The sequence below is a fragment of the Podarcis melisellensis genome (genome assembly GCF_964234715.1).
Source record: "Podarcis melisellensis genome assembly, chromosome: 13".
In the NCBI taxonomy this organism is placed as follows: domain Eukaryota; kingdom Metazoa; phylum Chordata; class Lepidosauria; order Squamata; family Lacertidae; genus Podarcis; species Podarcis melisellensis.
In genome coordinates, this window is record NC_138545.1 from 35,134,622 (window position 1) to 35,143,761 (window position 9,140).

Genomic DNA, 9,140 nt, shown 5'->3' on the forward strand with positions numbered 1-9,140 from the left:
ATTAGAATATTTGTGTGAGATTGCATGGGAAAAATACAGAATAACAGATACAATCTTGCTTAAAATGTATATAGGAAGTGCAGTGTAAGCGATGGAGGTCAATCAATGAAATTTTATTCATATTTTCATATTTGTAGAATAAATTTGGAAGAAATTCTTCCAACTTTCCTTCTTTTTTCTCTCTATTTCTTCTTTTTTTCTTTTTTTCTTTTCTTCTTTTTTCTCTTTTGTTTTTTTATATGTGTGCTTATACATGTATGTATGTATACATGTATTTGCAATATTTTGCTTATATTTTGTAATAATTATGTTAAATAAATTAAATAAATTAATGATTTTTTAAAAAGAGCATCATTCTCTGAATTCCCTCCAGATCAGACGCAAAGTACTTCCTCTCTGCTAGAAGAAAAGCCAGGACTGATTGAAAGGAGTTGGGGCTTAAAGTACAGTGATGCCTTGGTTTTCAAACGTAATCCGTTCCGGAAGACCATTCGAGTTCTGAAACGTTCAAAAACTGAAAACCCAATAGCCGACAGCTAGGCCTCAGGATCTTGCCCTCAGTGGAAGCCGTGTGGCATGTTTGACTTCCAAGGCATGTTCAAAAACCGAAGCATGTACATCCGGGTTTACGACGTTTGAAAACCGAAATGTTCATCAACAGAGACGTTCGAAAACCGAGGTACCACTGTAACTGAGAATATGACTCTGCAGTCACTGTTATGACTTACTAAGTCAGGGATGGGAAACCTGTGACTCTCCAGCTGTTGTTAAGGCTACAACAGTATGGTGTAGTGGTTAAGAGCAGTAGACTCATAATCTGGTGAACCGGGTTCGCTTCCCCGCTCCTCCACATGCAGCTGCTGGGTGACCTTGGGCCAGTCACACTTCTCTGACGTCTCTCAGCCTCACTCACCTCACAGAGTGCTTGTTGCGGGGGAGGAAGGGAAAGGAGAATGTTAGCCGCTTTGAGACTCCTTAGGGTAGTGATAAAGCGGGATATCAAATCCAAACTCCTCCTCTTCTTCTTCTACAACTCCCATCAACTCGGCTCATCAACCATGCTGACTGGGAGCTGATGGGAATTGCAGTCCGACAACATCTGAAGGTGCACAGGCTCCCCACACCTTCTCCTAGTAGAAGTTAAAAAAGAGACAAAAGAATATATAATGTATATTTTAAAAATCTATATTTAAAGGAATAAATAATAATAAGTCAACAGTGGTGAGCCAGTCGTGGCTGCAGGGTCCTTGCTGGGAAGCGCAGCACCAAAGCTGTTCTGGGCTAATTTCAGACCCTCCAAGTGTCCCTGTTTTCCAGGGACAGTCCTGGATTTGCAGAAGCCATCCCAGTTTCTGAGCTGATCCCGGAATGTCCCCCTTTTCCTTAGGATATCTCTGTTTTCCTCAGAGAATTGCTGAAGGGTATGGAGTTATGTGACCCCCGAGCCAAGGAGATAAGTAACTATACTACCTTCTGAAGAAATCTGACGGCAGCCCTGAAAGGGAAGGTTTTTCAATAATAATAATAATGTTTTATTGTGTTTTTATATACAGCCGTACCTTGGATCCAGAATGCCTTGGCTCCCAAACAAATCAGCTCCCAAACGATCAAAACCCAGAAGTGAGTGTTTTGGTTTTTGAACAATTTTCAGAAGCCGAACTTCCGGCACGGCTTCCGTGGCTTTTGATTGGCTGCAGGACCTTCCTGCAGCCAATCAGAAGCCGTGCTTTGGTTTCCGAATGTTTTGGATGTCTAACGGACTTCCGGAATGGATTGTGTCTGTCTTCCAAGGTACCACTGTATTTTGGAAGCCGTCCAGAGTGGTTGGAGGTAACCCAGTCAGATGGGTGGGTGTAATAATAATAATAATAATAATAATAATAATAATAATAATAATAATGTAAGAGGGTGGCCCTATTTTCATCAGAGAAATGTGGGGGTGAGGTATGCAATTTGCAACTTTAACCATGCAAGCGTTGGGTTTCTTAAAAATGTTCCATCAACTTTGCCCATGAGAGGGCAGCACCATCTCAAGGAAAGTAGCAGCGGAGGAAGGAAAGGGGAGATTCAGAGGGAGAAAGGGAGATGGGGAGAGACAGGGAGGGAGAGAAAGAGAGACTTGGACACGGGTCAAACAGGCATGCCAAACTCATTCTGCTGCAACTGGGGCACCTCCAAAAGCATCCTTGGCCATTTGCTGCTGAGCCTTCAGTCATCATAACCACTAATCTCAGCCTTCCTTCACTTTCTGTTTGCTCTCATCTCACTAATGTCTCAACAAATGAAACTGATATGTAACTTGAAAAAAGAGACATCGCACATACTTTTGCAAACCAAGAATTCTTTAATAAAAAAAAATGTTTAAATTAAATTACAAAGCAGATCTCTTCATGAGCCAAGCAGAGAACACAGAGCAAGTCCTTGCAGAGGGGATGGTTTGGCAGAAAGCCCGGTGCTGAGAGGTACCACAACGTGGTGCCCGTGGGCACAGCGTCACCCTCGAGACCTCTGACTGGTGCCTGTGAAGCCTCTGAGCTCCCCACATGCACTGCCTCCCTTGTTCATGAGGCAGTGAGGGTAGTGTTAAGTTGTGGGTGAACATATCAGACGGCACAGCAATTCTTCAAACAGCTCTTGTTTATTCACAGGCCAGAACAGAACTGAACTGAAGGGTTCAGCCAGCCTGCTTATATAGAGCTCCTCTACAACGCAACAGTAACCACTTCCTGTAACTATCCAATCACTGAATGTCACTTCTATCCCTTATTTGCATATGTGGACCTGAGTGAAAACTATCTACAGTATCCCCCTGCTGGCCCAGGGTGAGAACTTCAGTACATAACAGGTAGGTACAATTTTTTCCTTTGAAAAGTGCATAGGAAGAGGAAGTTGGAAAAGCGGCACTCCGTCCCACTTCTCCTTTCAGCTCTATGTGCCTTTCGGGGTTCGGATTCATTCTACCAGATCCAGGTTTTACCAGATCCCTCGGGAAAGCAGAGGCTGGGAGCATGTGCTTTCTCTCTTTCTGCCTCTGGGAGGGAGGGTGAAGAGACTAGAAGGAGTGATACCCAGTGCAACTCACTCAAAAATCCAAATGCGATCCCCAGGCATCAAAAAAAGGTTGGTGATCCATGCGCTAGATAAGCCTTGAACATCACAACTTGTTTTGGCTCTTGGCTTCATGATCCAATCTCTACATAACTTTCTGCAAACGTCACATGGTCAGGTTGGAAAGGAACCCACATGGGTCTCAAGGCAGGCAGTCCTTCTTCCCAGGGAATTCTGGGAATGGTAGTTCTCTAGGGGGGGGTCTCTTAACCACGCCCAGCACCCTTGACAAGTTGCACTTCCCAGGATTCCTTGCGGTGGTGGTGGTGGGGAGTCATGACTACTGTGGTACCTCGGGTTACAGACACTTCAGGTTGCAGACGCTTCAGGTTACAGACTCCGCTAACCAAGAAATAGTACCTCGGGTTAAGAACTTTGCTTCAGGATGAGAACAGAAATTGTGAGGTGGCAGCAGGAGGCCCCATTAGCTAAAGTGGTGCTTCAGGTTAAGAACAGTTTCAGGTTAAGAACGGACGTCTGGAACCAATTAAGTTCTTAACCCGAGGTACCACTGTATTTAAAGTGGTATAATACTGCTTTACGGGATTCTTGCCCACAGTAGTAGATATGATGGTCATCCGAGCTGAATTCGCCCATTCCCATCCATTTTAGTTCACTGATGCCCAGGATGTCAATATTTATTCTTGCCATCTCATTTTTGACCACATCCAACTTACCACGGTTCATGGTTCTTACATTCCAGGTTCCTATACAATATTTTTCTTTACAGCATTAGACTTTCCTTTCACTTCCAGGAATATCCACAACTGAGCGACCTTTCGGCTTTGGCCCAGCTGCTTCATCAGCTCTGAATCTACTTCTACTTGTCCTCCGCTCTTCCCCAGTAGCATGTTGGACGCCTTCTGACCTGAGGGGCTCATCTTCCAGCGTCATAACTTTTATATGCCTGTTGTCTTTGTTCATGGAGTTTTCTTGGCAGGGATACTGGAGTGGCTTGCCGGTTCCTGCTCCAGGTGGATCACATTTAGTTAAAACTCTAACTATGACCTGTCCATCTTGGGTGGCCCTCCACAGCATTGCTCATAGCTTCACTGAGTTGTTGAAGCCCCTTCGCCACGGCAAGGCAGGAGGCAGTGGAAGACAGGAGTGCCTGCCGTGCTCTGGTCCATGGGGTCATGAAGAGCTGGACACGACTAAACAACTAAACAACAACAATACTGCTTTAAATGCATAGTGCAGATGGGGCCTAAGACTCAATGGCCGACCCAGTTGGCTTCCTAATGTGGAGCGGCAAGAGGATGTCATCTTCTTCTCCTTCAACTCAGGCAGCAAAATATCTTGGTGCTGGGTGACAAAGCAACTTGACTGATCCTGGGTGCTATACAATGTGGGCTGGGGAGGGGGCTGCCATTAGCTGCCTTGCTTCGACAACGAAATGTACTGGGGTACCCCTGCCAGCATGTTATCCCCGAACAGAGAGAGAACCGCCAAGCCGACAACACTCTCCTCACCTTAACAAAACAGCACTCTGCGTGCGCTCATTAATAAATTTAAAAAGGAATCCTCTTATTACTCTGCATGCCTCAAGCAAGTTTTAGCACTCAGGCTGAGAGTACAAATTAGAAAAATTTTGAGAAGGGAGGGAGGGGGGGGGAAGAGCTTTCATAATATCATATATTTCCAGCACAGCCTTAGAGGAAGGCTGAGGCTGCAAACACACCATTTCAAGCACATTTGACACCTCCCTCAAAGGTGCTGAGAATTGTAGTTCTGCAAACTAAAGTTCCCATGGCGAGGGAGGAGAGATAGGCTTCAAACACATGTTGTGTATGCAGCCTTGTAAGAGTTGGGCTTCAGTCTTGAAATGTGTTTCCAACAGCATGGGCTCATTTCTGGCCATGTAGTAGGGTGCTCATCTGTCCTACTTTTACGGAGCCCAGTCCTTTACTTAAAAAGCTGCCTGGTGCTAAAGAACAGGAGAGATCAGGAGCCTTGAAGCTGCTCATCAGCAACATCCAGGTAACAGATGGAGCAGCCACAGTGGTCCAAGTCCTCTCCAGTAGGGATACATTTCTATTTAGAGCAGGAATAGGCAAACTAAGGCCCGGGGGCCGGATGCAGCCCAATCGCCTTCTCAATTCGGCCCGCGGACGGTCCAGGAATCAGCATGTTTTTACATGAGTAGAATGTGTCCTTTTATTTAAAAAGCATCTCTGGGTTATTTGTGGGGCCTGCCTGGTGTTTTTACATGAGTAGAATGTGTGCTTTTATTTAAAATGCATCTCTGGGCTATTTGTGGGGCACAGGAATTCATTCATTTAAAAAAAAAAAAAATACAGTCCGGCTCCCCGCAAGGTCTGAGGGACGATGGACCGGCCCATGGCTGAAAAAGGTTGCTGACCCCTGATTTAGAGTAATTGCATCGGCATTTGCAGCTATTGGCACATGCGGAATTTTGCAAATCCTCTGGCCCACCGAGCCAAGCTTGTCCCCTCAGAGGATTTTTGCTGGCCTATGAGGTCATTTCCTCCCCCCCCCCCCAAACTACGCTCACCTGCCAGTCAGCTGGTGTCACTGGGTTATGTCAGCTGATGGGCAGGAAGGCAGAGTTCGGTCCTGTTGGGTCTGTTTCCCTGCTGGGAACGCACTGGCAAAGCAGACCCCTGATGAGTGGAGGGTTCAATCCTGCTGGGTGGAGGGTTCAATCCTTTCCCTGCATGGTACAGGCTGGCAGGAAGCCTCTCTCCTCCCAACCCCAACTTTGGCAAGCAGGCATAGCCACCTAGATGATTCACCCAGCTATTCAACTTGTCCAATGAGGCTGAGAGGGGGAGATAAATATCTGACCCACCAGGCCAAAATCATGCCCAATCCCTGCGGTAAGGAGACTGCTGGACATCAAGTCTCTGTTCAGAGCATGGAGAGAAGAGAGCAAGCTATTCCTTGGCGTGGGAAGGACTTGGTGTGCTGTATGGATGCTTATTTCCCTCATCCCTGCCCTCAGTGTTGTTGTGACATGTCTGAGCTGCCTGGGGGAGTGGGGCGTGTGTAGTTTAGATAACTTGTCCCCCAAAATAGGAGCAGCCACCCTGCCTCCATGTGAGCCAGGAGCCTTTATTTATTTATTTATTATTATTATTATTATTATTATTATTATTATTATTATTATTATTAAATTTTGTATACCCACAGGTCTCAGGGCTCTTACAGTATCACCACACAGTCAATTTCACAATCCTAGCCATCGCTACTCAGAAGTAAGTCCTATTGAATTCAGCGGGTCTTGCACCCAAATGAGTGGGGTTAGGACTGCAGTACAGAGCTCTTTTGTTCAGAAAATGAGGGAACGTGGGGTGTGTGTGTGTGAAGTGTTTCTAAGCATGTGCAGAGTATCTCTGGTATACAGCTGAAAGCTACATGCACACAGAGAGAGCTGGGCTTCAGAGGCTTCAGGCATCGTTGACTCTGTATGTTCTCATTAAGAACTGCCTCAGAATTAAGGAACGTCTCATTTCCTCTCTCATTTTGAAATTTGTTTTGAGAGGAATGAGTTAAACCCCCCCCCCCATTTTCTGTTTACTATAAACCAGTCGAACCTGGTCATCACTGAACGCTTCTCCGAGCTGAAGGGCTTTTGAAAATCTCTCTTAAGGCCACCCAACAGGTGAAATGGTTTGTGATGAAATATTGCACCAGCCGCCGTCGCTGGCTCCCTTTCCAAAGTCCATCTCTAGGGACCATCCAAGGGGGAAAGAGCAGCAGGTGTAATAGGCCAGCTAAAAATGGCAGACAGGTATTTGTGTGTTATTTCTGTGACCGTGCTGACATAAAATTAAACCTTCCAGAAAAATAAATAAACCCTCGCCAGCTGATATTTGCCGGCAAAGACGGAAAAGCTCTGGTCAAGGCCAGTTTCGTCTTCAAAATACTGCCTCCTTCTCTGCAGTCTTATTTCTAAATTGATGTTATAAATAGACTTGCCAACATTTAGCTGGTCCTTTTAGCACACGAACAACACCCATATTTTGATGGGGAATCTATACGTCCCCATCATCCCTGACCATTGGCCATGCTGGCCAGGGCTGATGGGAACTGGAGCCCAACACCATTTTGAGAGCCACGGGTCCCCAGTTCCTGCACTAGAGTTCACTCCAAGCTTTTCCATTTTCCAGTACTCAGCCTTGTAAGCTGTGATCTCAAACCAGAGACCCGCCTCTAAGCATGTGCAGAGTATTTTCCAATCCTTGCCAAAGTAGCAGCGAGCAACTCACCGCTCCCTTCCTCCACTCCAATATCTGAGATTTACGGGCAAAAGCTCCCAAATCAGAAGGCAGAGGTTGAAAACGTCGAGAGCTTAAGCAACTGTGCGGTGCAGTCTGGTTTTTATTTGTGCAATTGATGTGCACGTCTCAAACCGAAAAGGGTTTCTGAGGCTTAGCGATGGGGCCGATTCGAAAACTCAATGAGCGCATTTATTGAAAAGCAAGAGTGATGAATTGGTTTGGATCTGGCGTAGGCCAAACCATTTGGGTTTGTATTACCGGTATATGCTTTTGACTGATTGTCTTTGTAGCGCCGCGAAGCCCTTGGCCATATAATAAAACTTGACTAAATTAAACAACAACAAAAATGTACTATCAAGCTGTGAAGTCATTTGTAATATTCAACGGTCTCTAGAGGTGCGACGCAATTAGGCTGCAGGTAGTTTGTTTGGCTGATCTAGGAATGCTCTCTCTCTCTCTCTGTATTCCTCTCCCAGAGAGTCTTGTGCATTTCACAGCTGCACTGCAGGCAGAAATTAAACAGGGGCATCTTTCTCTCCTCGCCCCCCCAAATCTCCATGTAGGGAAAGGGTCCACCTTCTGAAATTTCACCTGGAATGCAGCTGGGAAAGAACCTAAAGCCTGTGCCGTACAAACAGGAAGCTGAATCAGGTCGTTGGTCCATCTAGCAGAGCTTCCTCTGCACCAGGGATGGAGAATTGGTGGTCCTCTGGATATTCCTAACTACAACCCTCACCAGACCCTCCAAGTGTCCCTATTTTCCAGGGACAGTCCCAGATTTACAGAAGCCATCCCAGTTTCTGATTTGATCCTGAATGTCCTGCTTCCCCTTAGGACATCCCTGTTTTCATCAGAGAAATACTGGAGGGTGTGGAGTTATGCAACCCCCGAGCCAAGGAGATAAGTAACTCTACAACCTTTAGAAGACATCTGAAGGGCATCCTCTGTATAGGGAAGTCTTTTAATGTTTTATCATTATATATATATAAGTTGGAAGCTGCCCAGAGTGACTGGGGCAAGCCAGTGCAGATGGGTGGGGTATAAACAATAAAATTATTATCATTATGGAATAAAAGGTAAAGGACCCCTGACAGTTAAATCCAGTCACAGATGACTCTGGTGTTGCGGCTCTCATCTTGCTTTACAGGCTGAGGGAGCCAGCGTTTGTCCGCAGACAGTTTTTCTGGGTCATGTGGCCAGCAAGACTAAGCCGCTTCTGGCGAAACCAGAGCAGCACACGGAAATGCCATTTAGCTTCCCGCCAGAGCGGTACCTATTTATCTACTCACACTTTGACGTGCTTTCGAACTGCTAGGTTGGCAGGAGCAGGGACCGAGCAACGGTAGCTCACCCCATCATGGGGATTCGAACCGCCGACTTTCTGATCGGCAAGCCCAAGAGGCTCAGTGGTTTAGACTACAACGCCACCCACATCCCATCTATCATTATGGAATACAACGTATCTATTTTCATCAGAGAAATGTTGGAAGATATGCCCCACCATCAATGTCTGGGGCTGATAGGAACTGGAGTCCTGCAACATTTGGATGGCCACAGATTCCCTAATTTCTAATTTGCACACTGTTTCGCAGCAACTCTTCAAGATTTCAGACTGAGACTGTTCCCAGCTCTCCCAGAGGACGCCAGGGATTGAACCTAGGACTTCTGGCATGCAGAGCACGTGATGCACCTCTAGGCTATGAGCCTTCTCAGCTACAGAACATCTGAGCCTGCCATATACCTAGTCAAGACAGTCTCTTCTTCTGATCATGCAGATCCTAACCGAGT